The 15771-nt window shown below is 44.4% G+C and overlaps 1 protein-coding gene and 1 pseudogene across 3 annotated transcripts in view; one reads left to right on the top strand and one right to left on the bottom strand.

Moving 5' to 3' along the window:
* KITLG (KIT ligand) overlaps positions 1-15771 on the top strand; it is a 105392-nt gene that overhangs the window by 47968 nt on the left and 41653 nt on the right. The window lies entirely within an intron of this gene.
* Positions 6204-8555, bottom strand: LOC149865913 (uncharacterized; annotated as a pseudogene).

The raw sequence follows: 15771 nt of genomic DNA, 5'->3' as shown, positions 1-15771 counted from the left end.
TCAGAGATTCAGCCACTGAATTAGGCCAAATCTCTTCCGAATCAAATCACCATGCAAAGCTTTATACAGCCCTACTGTGCAATAAATTCTCTGCTTCTAGATGTGTACCCCTATTAGGCTGGAGTAATCTAATTTTATTCTACAGTAGGATAGTACTTGTAAATACTGCTGGCTAGCCCCATGCTGAAGCATCCTCTTGCCTCAGCCAACCCCTCCACAGCACACTGAGCCAGGAGGAGCAGCCCCAGGCTGGCAGGCTGACTTCTGGGGCTCCCTGATCGTTGGGGCTGCTCTGACCAAGCTCAATGTGCTGCACTCCTGGGCACATGTTCAAATGGCAATAAACCCCAGAATTTATTGCAGGGCGTATTTGATTTAAATCAAATGGATTTAAATGACAATTTAAATCACTGGACAGAAAGCCTTGATTTAATCATTGTTTTCTACAAAAAATGCATTCTTGTTGTTTAATATCTTGTATTCATTTAACTTTCTTACACTTTGAACTCCTGGAGAGAGGTAAGGGCTTGACTCTGTGTATACAAACTTGCAGAGACATGAAAGGCCTGATGAGAGATAACATACCTGACACAAATCCACAGTTTGAGAACTGAAACTAAGAATCATAAAGATGCTTAATGCAATCTTCTAGACTGAGCACTGAGTTCTATAAATTTAAAACTATCTCTATATAGGTTGTTTGGGGGGGGGTTCTTTTTTTTTTTTTTTTTTTTAAGCATTTTAACAAAACAATACAATTTAAATTTGATGAAGTTTTATTTTTAAACTATTAATTCTTATTCACTGTGGTTTATTGTTCTGGAGTCTATTGCTCCCTGGTGCACCGTCTGAATATGTGCCCTGGAGCAATGGTCTCCAGAGTTTATTGCTTCACGTCAATTATATGTGTAGACATGCCCACTTTTTCAAGTTTAAATTTTGGATAGGGATGCTCTTTGCTGTAAATCATCTTGAGATTGACAGACACAAAGGCCATTTAAATGCATACTTTTCTGTCCCGCAACACTGGAGATCCGCCGCTTTGGAACAGACTCAATTTACCACATGCGAGCTGAGACAAACTGAAAAGCGCTTGGTGCTGCAATGCTTGCAATTCTATAAGCAACGAAATGTGCATCTGCACACAGAAAATGGCGGTGGTACACTTCTGAACTAAAGCACTTTCAATGTGTTTTGGTCCAAAAGCACACCATTGCCATTTTCTCAGCACTGATATGCATTTCACAGCTTATACAACTGCTGGTGTTTGCATGTGTAAAAATGCCCAAAGGCTACAGGGAAACTAGGTGTAAATGTTTATTATTTTAATCAAAGACTAATAGTGGTATTTCTACTATTGAAACTACTACATTTTTGCTTGTTTGTTGAACTGAACTGCATATTTAATCATTTAAACCACAACACCACAATATTGGTCACTATTATCTAGCAGCTTTTGCCTCAAACCCCAAATAAAATATGGATCAAAATTAAGTAAAATTTTACTTGTGTGAGCTTCTGATCACAGTGGGCACATCTACACGAGAGTTGTACTGTGCAGTTGACTAACTGTGCAGTAAATGTCTTGGTGGATGCACCTACACTAGATGCTAAAAGCACAGTAGATTAACTTTTACTGAGCATTAGGAATGTCATGGCAAAAGCCATGCTAATGTGCTAGTGCTCAGTAGAATTAGTCCACTGCACATTAGCACCATCTAAAAGACATGGACCAGTGCTATTGCACAGTAGCACTGATTATAGCACAATGTGTAATCAGGTACTAAACTTAATGTGGCATAATCACAGTGCATTAATGCATGCGCAGATGTGTCCAGTGTCTACACGTGCCCCACTGCTAAGGTGCATGAAACTAATAGACTCTGCAGCAGGTTAGGATTTGTAAATATGTACAAATCCTACCCTCCTGTGGAGTTTTTTTGTGCACAGCAGTGCAAGTGTAGATGCTGAGCCAGCTGGCTAGGGCACAAGAGTTCTTCAGTGTGGAGGCTGCCTGCCAGCTAGCCCCATGCCGAAGGATATTCATGCTCCAGCCAGCCCCTCCGCAGCACATTGAGCCAGGATGGAGCAGCCCTGGGCTGGCAAGCTGCTGCTGCCCCGCTTCCCCCTCCCCTCCCAGGCTCCCTGCCTGGTGGGGCTGCTGTGACCTGACTCAATTTGCTGCAGTTTGGATGCATATGTAAACTGCATGCCATGGCACCCTGGCTGTGAATCACATTTAAGAATGATGTAGGGGAAATGGATCAGGTGAGCAACAAAGGTAGATGACAAAAGAGTTGAAATAAAAGCCAGAGGAAAAAAGATTGAGGGAAGTGTATATGTTTTGTTTGAAGCAAGGGAGAGTGAACAGGGGAATAACTGCTTTTTAAACATTTGAAAGCTGATGTTCGGCATTGGAAAGTAGACACAAGACAATGATCTTAAACTACAACAGAGTAAATTTTGATTTAATCTCAGGAAAAATTCCTAATTATAAGGACCATAGGACAATAGAATAAACAGCCTAGCAAAGCTATGGCATTGTTCTATATTTGGAAGTCTTCAAAAGAGGCATCTATCTGGAATAATTTGGAACAGAGAATTCTGCAGGGGTTGGGCTAGATGACCTTTAAGACCACTTCCAGTCCTAAAAGTCTATGGTAAAACGTCGACTGACTTCACTGGGGCCTGAATGTCACTAAAGATTCTTGACTCTTGTTGGATCTTTTGCAAAATGATCTATGCTTTGAATCCCAAGTCAGAAAGAGAAGCAACTCTAAGGCACTCTGCAGAGGATCCAGACAGCAAGATGATCTTGAACAAACAGGAAGTCCTGGGCTCAGAGGCCTTGTAGCAACTCACCTCATTACAGAGTTCAATGCTGAATTTTTTGTAACACCATCTTCATATTTCATGGTTTTGCCCAAACTCATAGGGAACTATAATAACTTTTAATTGCAAAAGTGATTTTTACATGGACCAGGATTATTAGTCAGCCTACATCTTCGATTTCCTGTGTTACAGCTTTAAAATTGTTTGAATACTTCTGGAATTTCCTTTCAATTTTTCATGGTTAATCATACCAGTATGAGAGCTAGACTGTTTTGTTACATTTAAGTATACATTTCATAAGTGTATGAGTCAGTTGCTTGCAAACAAAAGTTCAAAATAGGTTATTTTTAACAATTAGCCAAGAAACTCTATATTATAAATTAAAAACAGATATAGTAATATGTCATACATATCACTCTAGCTTTCCAGTATGATTTTGAAGATGGAAAACATTCATATTCTTGGATTAATTTAAACCTTGACCTCCTTGCCTAAAGCAATGCTACTACTGAACACAAAATTATTAATCTACTAGTTTAATAATAGGGTTAAATCTCTCTTTTTCTACAAATTATGTTTAATCCAACTACTAGAACTAAATTGGCCCGAGTAATTCCCTGCTAGACAACAGGCAGTTTCTGAGACAGATGGGCATCTTGTTTTCCTTTGATTTGAAGGGCTGGTGCAGACATGTGTAAATGAGAGAAGTGTTAAGAAGTCCAGTCACAACACAGAGAATCCTTGTAAATTGAATAAAGCTGTATGTTTGTTACAATGACAAAAAGCAAGTTTGGAGGGATTTTTTAGGTCTTCGTAGTCTCCTGCCCAGCCAGCCTGGTACTTAGCAAGACATCACAGGTTTTTATTTTTATATATCTTGATCTATAAATAGACCAATGTGTGGTGTTACAGGGGACTGACACTTTTTTAAGGGTTGTAACATTTGAGTACAAGGTTTGTCCCTTTCCTGTAAGTTCTTTTTACTTGCAGAAAGAGCTGTTAGTCTAAAGTCAAGCAGCAGGTAGGTCAGGGTCACAGCTTTTAGGGTACTTATACATGTGCAGAGATGCTGCTCTGACGTGCTGCAATTACAGTGCATCAAAACAGACTTGATTTTGCTGGAACTTAGTAATTACTGTGTTCCAGCAGACTCCAGTGACACGTGACTCCATGCTGAAAATGGCAGTGGAAGTGCTTTAACTAAAGCTCATCAATCAAGCTTTAGTTAAAGCACCCCTGCCTCCATTTTGCAGTATGGGGATGCTGATACACCTATCACTCCAGGTGCTTTAATTTAAAGCAGCTCTCAGAGCTGCTCTAAGTAAAGCGTCCCCTCCAACCACCACCACCACCCCCAGAGCATGTCTATAAACACCCCTGGAGACTAACTTGTCCAGAAAAGCATAAACTTTGTTAGGCAACAGCCTACTTGTCAGATCCTTTATTTCTTTCTACTGTGTTTTCAAGCAATATCTATGTCCTTGCCACCTGCTTGTCAGGGAATAAAGACCCCAAGGTCACGGTGGGCCAAGGGTTCGTATAGGGAACAGGCGGGATTAGTGGCAAGGAGTCTGAGCAATACGCAGAATCTACTTACACTTCTGTAGCATAGATAGGAAGTTTGCTTCAGTTACAGTGCTAACAAAATGAACAACAGAGGGGTCTGTTGGCCCACAAGGTTCCGGAGTGAGCCCTTGCTATCAAGCCTGCGAGGGATAGGGGCGGCTGCCCACTCCTTAAGTCCCAGGGCTGGTCAACAGCTCATTAAGGGATACGAACAACAAAACTGTAACACGTTGTGACGCCAGTCCAAAGTGGAATCCATGCCGAAGTTGATAGATAACGATGCTGAGGTCAGTGCCGGATACAATGAGGTAAAGCCGTGATCTCAGTAAGTCGGGTTGATCGAAATCGTGGTCAGGGTCGGTGCCAGAATCAGTCTGGTAGCCAAAAGATCAAGACAGGAAACGAAGAGGAATCGAAGAGCCAAAATCGCAGCGAGGAAGAGACCAGTAGGCTAGAAGCCCTCCTTAGGAGTAGCCCCTGCACCCGCAGCACCTACTCTAAGGATTGTTCTCTCCCTGTGAGACAGTCCCTGCAAAGGCAGCCTCTGCTCACAGGTCGAGCACAGTCTCTCCTCCAAAACACACACACACCACCTCACCACCCTGGAAGTGGGGGTTCACAAGCCTTTTATATGAATTTAGTGGCCAATCAGGCTGCTCGCTTCATAGAAATTTCTAGTCCAATTACATCATGCAGTCAGTGAACTGAGCATGTGCATTAGATCAGCTTACCTCATGCTCTGAGTAAACTGAGCATGTGCGTTATGGCAGTCTTGATTAACAAGCCTTGGGGTTGAGCAGGGGGCACATGCTGGGCATGCAGTGGAATTTTCCGCTTGCTAGGTTTGTCTGCGCATGTTCAGATCTAACTCTCTGTGTTATCAGCATACATATAAAATTTTGCTCTGACATGCCCCCTTGCTGGTAACACAGGAGTTTTATATTTTGATTTAAATTTCATCTTCGTCTTCATTTCAGAAATTTTCATAACTAGGTACAATGGAATATACATAAACCGATGGATTTGACAACTTACATTTAAGAATTTGAAAAATACAACTAACAACTGGAACAATTATAATAAAAGAAATTAAAACGATAACAGATTTGAGTGATCAAGCTCAGTGGTTAGTTCAGCCAATTGTCCACTGTGGATCCGTTGGTGCAAGAGATGTAACATCTCTCGGTGATTCAGGTATTTGGACAGTCACCTGGTCAGATCACGCGCTCTCTTTCAGCAACTCGGTTCTGAAAAATAAAACAAAATGGGACAGAACGAATTCCACAATAGGATTATTTACATTACTAACTAAGGGCCTATTGTACAGTGCCTTTGATGGCTCGTCTGGCCATCCAGTTACGGTGGGCCAGTATGGCTTGTCCACTGTCCTTCAATTCAACGAGGTAAGTATTTGGGCATCGTTCGGCAGACTTTATTATTCCTTTCAGAATTTTCAGGTGGCGGTTCTTGGGGTCCGGCAGAGTGACCCAAACAAGTTCTGAGGGTTTAAACTTCGGTATCCAAGACTCAACAAGTTTAGGCTCTCTTTCAGCCCAAGGTTCCTTTCCAGAATTTAGGTTCATTAGGAGTTTGTAATTATGTTTAGTCCATCCTTTGTAGCTTCCCCGTCCTTTTAGGCGTAGGGCCTCCTTGTACAACCCGACTGCTCGTTCCACCATCCCGTTCGACTGTGCATGGTAGGGTAGATGGTGATGCCAGTCTATATTATTCAGTCGTGCAAATTTTTCAATAGCCACAGACGTAAACGGTGGTCCCCCGTCAGATTGAATGCTGGTCGGCGTCTTCTAGATGGCGAATATGCTTGTAAAAGCTGTTATTATTGCCGTCGTGTGTGTCTTTCTAAGAGGTACGACAGTGATTTGTCGGGTACCTAAGTCAACTACGATTAAACCTTTATTTGGGACTGAAGCTCCGGGTAAGAGACCTAATAGGTCTACTTGCCATGATTTTCCTGGTTCGAATGTATTCCAGTCTAGGGCGCCTTTCGTGTTTCCTGTGGGATGACATTTTTCTTTTGCGCAGGCTTCACAAGCCTGGGTCACCCGTTTCCAATCCATTTGAGAACCATATTTCAGGTTATCTTCTGAACCTTGACACCACTTTTGGTGACAGGCTCTGGGACCTGGATGGCCCCAGTTCTTGAGAAGCCATGCCCACTTCATCAACCTTTTGGGCAACCAGCATGTACTTGGTGTTGTCTGGTTCTTCTAATAATTTATCTATGGTACTGTGTACCGGGTCGGTGTCAGCTCTATGCGATCGCGTGTGCTTTATTAAAGGAAGTATTGTAAATGCAGCTAGTAAATCATAAATTTTTTCTCATACTTCCATGTTCTCAGTTGGTGAGGCCATACCTGTGATGATCTTGTAAATGTATTGTGAGTCTATCGCCATTACAGGAAGAGTCTATTGCCATTACAGGGAGAGTTCCATCATGGTATGTCAGGCAGTGTAGTATGAGTTCTTTAAATCGTAATAGCTCGTTTCTCTGGGCAGAGGTTCCTCCAGGGTAAATGTCATAATCGTGGCACGGTTTACAGTAGTATCCATATTTTCCTCCATGACGTGTGGTGCCATCTGAGGCCATCCACGCGGGCTCTGTTGTTCTGTAGAAGATGATTTTTGAAGTGTCGGTGACGGTTAATGTGGGCAGTGTGTCCTCGTGCTTCCAGTTGTGCCACTGGTATAGATGGTTTAATACCAGGGCACTCCAGGTGGATGGTTCTCCTTGGAAACACGGGTCAGGTCTATCGTGCACTAGCCGAGGCAGTAGGGTTGCCCCCATTGCCCTCAGTTTTCCTCTCCTGACGGATAATGACTCCGCTAACTGGGCTGCTAGAAGAACTTTTCCCACTGAGCCATAGCGATGTTGTGCTGCTTGAATAGTGCAGTGTGCGACATAGACGAGGCTTCCCTTAGAATTCCTTACGGTGGTAGAGAGGTGCTCCTCGGTGAAGCCAACTGTCACTATCAAGGTCGTGGCCATATCGATGGCACTTAGGGAGGTGTTTTTTACAGCAGCTAATAGCTTACTCAAGGCCTTCATGTCGCTTGAGGTCTACAGGGTCTTCTGATGTGTCTTTTCTCTTATCTGTCGCTGGATTTGCGAAAGGATCGGCAGGTATTCCGGTGTAATGTAGTGCCTGAACCAGTTTAGTTTTCCTAGGAGTGACTGGAAATCGGCTTTCGTTGTTGGGATCTTATTTTCCCAGTTGGTAATATCGATTTTTCCGTGGGCTATCCCATGACGCCTGCCTTCAACAAAGGTAGTTCCCAGGAAACTAATGTTAGGAGATGGTTCTAGATGAGATTTCTGTGTGTTTACGACCCAGCCGTCAACAGTCAGATATTTTACGAAATCTTCAGTGACTCTTTTTACAAGGCCTTTTTCTCACCCCATGATCGCGGTATCGTCGATATAGCTCCATATCTTTACTGCTCCACTTTCCAAGTCACTTTCGTGGAATCTTCCCAAACTATGGTTTAATGGCACTGGTGGCCAACGCCAGGGCATTGCAGTATCCTTGCGGACATACGTTCCACTTATAAATCCTCCCTTCTATACACATATTTAGAATTCCCTTGAAGTCGTTAATGGGGATAGAGAAAAACATATCTTTTAGGTCCAAAGTTGTGCCTACCCACGGGTCAGCCTGATATTCTGCCATCTCACATAGGCTTTGGAGTAAAGTACATGGTGTTGCTTGCGTCAGGGTCGCACAGCGTTTATTCACTTCTCTATAATCTACTACCAATCATACTTCATGTGGTTTCCTGGGTTTCGAGATTCCCCATCCTGGTGACAACCTCGTGCTGACGTGGACTGGGGTGATGGATTTTTGGTCCACTAGCAGTTTCAGTAATGCAGCCAGAGGTTCATGGAAGTGTGCCTTCATGGGGATGGGAGTATATCGCCATGACGAAGTGGATTTTAACGTGGGCCTATGCTGATCTTCAGTTGCAATGATGTTAACTGGCAAGGCCTCCAATACTTGATACTTTAAGTCGAGAGCCTTTATTCCAGGTACTCCAAGGAGGATGATGCCCCCTAGTACTGCATCTAGCTGTTTTCTGTGGCCTTCAACTAGGAATTTCACACAAGGGGTCGCGGTTGCTGCATTCAGTCCCTGTACCATCATCACCCCATTGGTTCACAGGTGAGGAACTGATGGCTTGATTACATTGACCTGTGCCCCCATGTCCAATAAGAACCTCATGGGGTTTACTTCACTCAGTTCGTCAGGGCTCTGAATGTTGATCGTTGCATATGGTCGTAGATCGTCATAAAAAATCCCCGTATCATTGGCGGCTACAACAGCATTCGATTTCGGGTGGCTTATTAGTTCATTTCCAACTCCCTCCTGCACTCCTTTAGTCGATGAGGTTACGGTTGCTTCGAGTTTCGTCTTTCGCTTGCTTTGCTTCACTTGGTTTTGATTTGATTTGGTTGGTTTCGGTCCGTCTTGTTCCGGTTCAGCTCGGTTCAAATTCGATTCGTTTCGGTCTGTCTTGTTTCAGTTCGTCTCGCTTTGGTTCAGATCATTGTGGTTCATTTCGTTTAAGCTTGTTTGGGTGTTCGTAGTCCATAGGAAATGTGTCACCGGTCACCTCGTCAGTGCCAATGGCCGTTACTCGTTTTTTGATTTGCTACTTCCATCAAAGCCTAAGGCCCTCGCGAGGTCTTGTTGACCTTCATCTCCCAATAGTCGTAGCTTCTCTTTTGATAGACCAGACTTTGTTAGGAGAAAACCAAACATCACCCTTTCTTCTGGTGTTCTTTGTGGTGGCAAGTACTTAGCTTGGTTTGATCAGTTCCTGATTTGTGATGGTGGCGAATTGTGTGGATAGTATTTCTTAGTCGGTGGAGTGTTCCAGGTCGGTCTCCGTTGATGCATCTGATTTTGTGATTTTTTTGTCTGCCCAGTGAGAATGGGTGGCAGAGCTCTCAATCGGATATGCATAAGTGGTTTCATGTTCTCTATCAGCGACGGGGTACACACTCTTCTGAGGCCTCGGTTTCATTGCCCCTTGCAGCTGATCAAGATGTCCTAACGTGTGGATCGCAGGGCCATTGATGGAGGGGCTCAGTAATAACCTTGCGGTGATTCTTTGACTCCCTCCATAAATCTCTGTTGCTGCCTCAATAGCTTCGGCAAGGCAGGGTACATCTCCTGGGTATGTTGCAAACCGTTGTAGCCAGGCTTCTTGCATTTGAGCTGGTGTCAGATTTAATCCCTGTTGTAGGGGGCTCCACAATGCATATGATGTTCCAATTACAGCATATATCAATGCGGTTGCATCGGCATGTCCTGGCGCTCCCTCGTGCCATGTGTGAACCTTTCGTTGTAGGGCTTCGGCAGCTAGAGCTGGTACTGCTATTAGCCAGTAATAATTTGCCAGCACTGGTACCGGGTCTACAACCTTTGCTTGGCTCCAGGCTGTGCTTCGTATCAACTGCAGGGCTTCATCCTGATCTACAGTTTCGTTGCCAGCTTCAGCCACTAACCTACCAAGCCATGCGATTGGATTTTCGTCATTGCGAATTCCTGTTTCTTTCTTTAGCTTGTTCATCTCTGAATGGGTTCTTGCTTGTGAGGTTACTGTTATTTGAGTACCTTGGCCTTGAGGGCTAATCACTCTCTTTTGCACTGCAATCGGATACGCAGTTGCTAAATCAGACAGTTGCGGTTGTTCGAGTTTGCATTCGGGTTCATTGCTTCTCATCATATTCATATTGTTTCTTATGCTGGTTGATGTGTTTATGTTGATCATGGATGCATTGCTTCTTATGGTTGCCTTGGTTTCGTTTTCATGCATGCGGTTACTCAATACGTCCTCCAGGTGGCGCTGGGTTGCGTACGGCGGTGATGATGTAACAGCGACGGGTGGCGCTGTTGCGGGAGGCAGGTTTCAGGTGGGTGGAACCATGGGCGGTGCTAGGTCTGGAGGCGGTCTCTTAGTGAGTGGAGCGAGCGGTGATGTCAGTGCGGCTCTCGGTGCACTCTCTGCTTTGCCAGCGTCATCTTGTAATGGCCGCTCGGCTAAATTTTCATTCACAGCTCTAACAGCGGTCTCGAGCTGCACCCCCATATCTGAGAGTTCTCGCAATAAAATGACATACTCTCAGAACAGGACGTTCATTATTCTGCCCTTCTTCCATTTCGTGCCCGACCACTTGGCCTTTCTCCCGTCTCGTTCCAGACATTCCCGGAGCTGGGTCAGGAGCTCATGCCCCCTTGATCCAGCCGTGAGGGTTGGACAGTTAAACTTATCCGGAGGGGTGTCTTCTCCTCCCTCCTTCATATATTTCACGCACCGGGCAAACTCCTGGGCCGGGCTGGAGCTTGCCACACCCGAGGGCTTCACGCGAACCAGGGCCATGGACCTGGTCTCTTCCCTTGGGTAATAAATGGCCTGGGGGTCCTGCATAATGCAACCCAAAGCTCCCGGGGTAAGCCGAACAGCCTATTCCTTCCCGCTTGTCCTGCGGAGGGACAGGTACCCATTTATCGATTCTGCAGCCAGGTTGGCGGCCTGGTGGAATACAATATGATCCCACAAGTCGTTCAGGTAATTGGTCAAACGAGCTTCGCTGTGCCATGGGCAGCTCTGAAGCAACTCAGACTCCATGCCTCCTGTGCATCCTGTTCATGACGCCATGTCGGGGAATAAAGACCCCAAGGTCACGGTGGGCCAAGGGTTCATATACAGAACAGGCGGGATTAGCGGCAAGGAGTCTGAGCGGTACGCGGAATCGTGCGGTTTCAAAACTAGTTGAATTTTATCTACTTACACTTCTGTAGCATAGGTAGGAAGTTTGCTTCAGTTACAGTGCTAACAAAATGAACAACAGAGGGGTCTGTTGGCCCACGGGGTTCCGGAGTGAGCCCTTGCTATCAAGCCTGCGAGGGATAGGGGCAGCTGCCCACTCCTTAAGTCCCAGGGCTGGTCAACAGCTCATTAAGGGATATGAACAACAAAACTGTAACACGTTGCGATGCCAGTCCAAAGTGGAATCAATGCCAAAGTTAATAGAAAATGATGGTGAGGTCAGTGCCGGATATGATGAGGTAAAGCCGTGATCTCAGTAAGTCGGGTTGATCGAAATCGTGGTCAGGGTCGGTGCCAGAATCAGTCCAGTAGCCAAAAGATCAAGACAGGAAACGAAGAGGAATCGAAGAGCCAAAATCGCAGTGAGGAAGAGACCAGTAGGCTAGAAGCCATCCTTAGGAGTAGCCCCTGCACCCGCAGCACCTGCTCTAAGGATTGTTCTCTCCCTGTGAGACAGTCCCTGCAAAGGCAGCCTCTGCTCACAGGTCGAGCACAGTCTCTCCTCCAAAACACACACACACCACCTCACCACCCCGGAAGTGGGGGTTCACAAGCCTTTTATATGAATTTAGTGGCCAATCAGGCTGCTCGCTTCATAGAAATTTCTAGTCTAATTACATCATGCAGTCAGTGAACTGAGCATGTGCGTTATGGCAGTCTTGATTAACAAGCCTTGGGGTCGAGCAGGGGGCACATGCTGGGCATGCAGTGGAATTTTCCGCTTGCTAGGTTTGTCTGCGCATGTTCAGATCTAACTCTCTATGTTATCAGCATACATACGAAATTTTGCTCTGACACTGCTCAACAGGAATCTTTCTTCCCTCCTTGTTTATTCTTACCCTGCCTAGAAGTCCAAGTGAAGAAAAAAAAAGAGGTGAGGGCATCAATGATACCATACCATCTTGATGGCTTCTCAATTACAGGCCTTCATGGAAGTTTCATACGCCTTGCCTGGACAGGGTAGGAACTTGTGATGCAGTTCTGCAGACTTTCCTTGGGCAAGTGCAGCCATGTGTTCACCACCTCTTATACAGACATATACCCCTTTCTGTCACAGCAGAGACCTAAGTTATGCTAACTTACACCAACAAACGATGCTGTCTATGGTATTAAATCAACAAGTCTTAGTAAAAGCTGTTTCTTGTCAATGGAAAAAATAGGTGCTTTTTGAAGCACTATTCTACTTCTAGTAGCAAATTCTCTAATGTTTCTTTTTTCAGACCTGCAGTCAATCAAAGGGGAAAAAATGTGCAATATTGAACTCTCACCTCCAGCTTTTCATTTCGAAGTTGTTAGAGCTCCCAGAGACTCTAATCTTGCCCACTTGTATTTTCCTAACTGTGCATGAAAAGTGCTTGACAGGCTTTGATGCCAGTAAAGTAGATTGTATACATAATGTATGTCAATTCTTGTAGTGTTCATTGATCTGGAACATATTTAATCTTCCAGTGACCTTTCTTAAAGGAATATACTGGTGCTGACACTGCTAAGTATTGAATCCCTGTGGATTAAATATGGAAAAAATTGCACCTCCAGCAGCATCTTCAGTATCATTGCTGCTTAAAGTCTGCTAGGGCAGTGATAATCCACGAACATAGCAAATAAACCAGAAAAGAAACTAAATTATCTTTTAATGTGTTGAGGTACATGGCTGTGCTATAGGAAAGAAGAAAAAGATGTAAAAAATAAGTGGACAAGTGTACAGAATAAATTAACCATTTTAAAGAGAAAAGAAAAGTTCCAAGTTTTTTAGTTTGAAAAATTATTAAGATAGATATACTATAGCAGTATTTTTCTATTCTGGTCTAAGAGTCCGTACTCTAGGATCACATGTGGCAACTGACATGGAAATATCCACAAAGTGTTTAGTCCAAAACAGTAAAAGTAGTCAGAGGATATGTATAGAGGCATGTACCATGGCACCTTATAATATACAGTAAAAGCTGCCTTAATTGGCACCTTACAAGCTGGCATGCTGTATTAACCGGCATGCCCACTTGTAAGGTAAAAGTGAAACAGAAAGAGCCCGCTTCTGGTTTCACCAAGCCCCCCACAGCCTGAGGCAAAGCATCCTGTGCTGCCAAGCCCCCCACAGCCGAGGGTATAGCAGGCTTCACGTGGCCAATGGGAGGGGAGGCAATGAGGCAGGAGGTGCGGTGACACACTGGACATGGAGGGAGAAGCATCAGTAAAGATGCCTGTTTGGGCCTCTCAATTAACCGGCATATTTTGTTATCCGGCACCTCCCCATACCCTATGGGTGCCGGATAGCAAAGCTTTTGCTGTATTATCTGTTTTTCACTTGTTCAATCCTGGAGAAGCTCTTTGAGAAGATTATCTAGGAGCACATCTGGGAAGGACCAGCAGGGGAGATGATGCTCAGGGGCAACCAGCATGGGTTCATTAGGGGCAGGTCCTGTCAGATCAACATTTGCCTTCTACAATCAGGTTACAAAATAATTGGACGCAGATGTCGTGGTGGATGTAGTCTTTCTGGACTTCAGGAAGGCCTTTGACACTGCTTCCCACCCCATTTTCATTAAAAAGCTAGGCAACTGTGGCATTGATGCCTACACAGTCAGATGGGTCCCAGATTGGTTGAGGGATTGAGAGTAGTGGTGGACGGGTCATATTTGACCTGAAGGAATGTGGGCAGTGGAGTCCCCCAGGGCTCGGTCCTCAGGCCTGCACTGTTCAATTTCTTTATTAGCGACTTGGACGAAGGGGTGAAAAGCACCCTGTTCAAATTTGCTGTCAACACCAAGATCTGGGGTGAGGTGGGCATGCTAGAAGGGAGGGACAGGATACAGCTGGACCTGGATAGGTTACAGGTGTGGGCAAAATGAGAATAGGATGGGATTCAATACTGACAAGTGCAGGGTACTGCACTTGGGCAGTAAGAACCAGCAGCATACCTATAGGCTGGAGAACTCCCGTCTCGAAAGCACAGTGGCAAAAAGAGATCTTGGAGTCATTATCAATTCTAAAATGAACATGGGCCGCCAATGTGGGGACGTGGTCAGTAAGGCTAATTGCACCTTGTCATGCATCCACAGATGCATCACAAGCAGGGTCAAGGAGGTGATCCTTCCCCTCTATGCGACAGTGGCCAGCCCACAATTGGAGTACTGCATCCAGTTCTGGGTGCTGCACTTTAGGAAGGATGTGGCCAGCATTGAGAGGGTCCAGAGGCGGGCCACTAGCATGATCCGGGGACAGCAGTGCAGATGCTATGAGGAGAGGCTATGGGATCTGAACCTGTTCAGCCTCAACAAGAGAAGGCTGAGAGAGGACCTGGTGGCCATTTATAAATGTACCAATAGGGACCAGTGGGGAATGGGAGAGACCCTGTTCCCCCAAGCACCTCCCAAAGTAAAAAGGAATAACAGCCATAAGCTGCTTGAGTAGGTTGAGGCTGGATATTAGTAGGCACTACTTCACAGTCAGGGTGGCTAGGAACTGGAACCAACTTCCAAGGGAAGTGGTGCTGGCTTCTACCTTGGGGGTCTTTAAGAGGAGGCTTAATAATTACCTAGCTGGGGTCATATGAGCCCAGTATTCTCACCTGCCCAGGGCAGGGGGTCAGACTTGAAGATCTACTTAGGTCCTTTCCAACCCTACATCTATAAATCTGTGAATCTAAGGAATTACAGAATCAATTTTGAAGGCTCTATAGCTCAGCATACGGTGAGTGCATCCATGTGTGCACTTTACTACACAGTAGACTAATTTGCTACTCAGTAAAGTGTCACCATCTGCATGTGCATGGCAATTAAGCTGTTATAGACCAGTTTAGTACACCTTCGGATAGTCCTGTTGGACACAAGTGCAGTAAATTGCTGCACTTAAATGCACATGTAGACTGTGATGTCTGGATTAGTTTACTCTGGGGAAATTGCACTGGAGTTTATTCAGTTGCATTAGTTGCACATGCAGATGCAGCCAGTCTCAATGTAATTTTGGAACTATATTTAGGGGTAAATATTGTCCTTGACCATTTCAGGTCTTTTTAATTTAAATTTTCCAGCTTTTCATTTTGCAGTAGCATTTTTGTTTATATATGTTAAAAAAGAAGAAACAACTGCAAAACAGAACTTTGAAGGGTTAACCCAAATTTCTCCTTTGTTCCAAAACCAAATAGAGCTCTTAGTTTTATGTCAAATGAAATATTTGGAGTACATACACACTTTAAATAAATATTTATTTACCAAAAGAAAAAAAAGACAGGGCAGGAAGGAATCATTCAGTTCAATCTGATACTTAATTCTATTTATTGGTTAGGCTACCAAACAAACAAACAAACAAAAATCCAGCTCTGTGGGATATAGCAGCAACTGAACAGATTTTTCTTTTGAATCCCAACATCCACAATAGAATAGCTTGGTCACAAAAATTGGAGATTTTGTTCTGAACAAAGTATAGATACTAGTTCAGAAAAACTCTTAAATATACTCTTAAATCTCATTAACTTAGTGCATCCAAAGCACATTCTCAAAGTTGAATATATGCATAAGTGTTTTG

Source organism: Crocodylus siamensis, chromosome 4 (genome assembly GCF_052110815.1).
Source record: "Crocodylus siamensis isolate JL-2025a chromosome 4, ASM5211081v1, whole genome shotgun sequence".
Classification (NCBI taxonomy): Eukaryota; Metazoa; Chordata; order Crocodylia; family Crocodylidae; genus Crocodylus; species Crocodylus siamensis.
This window is presented reverse-complemented; position numbering and strand designations above follow the sequence as displayed.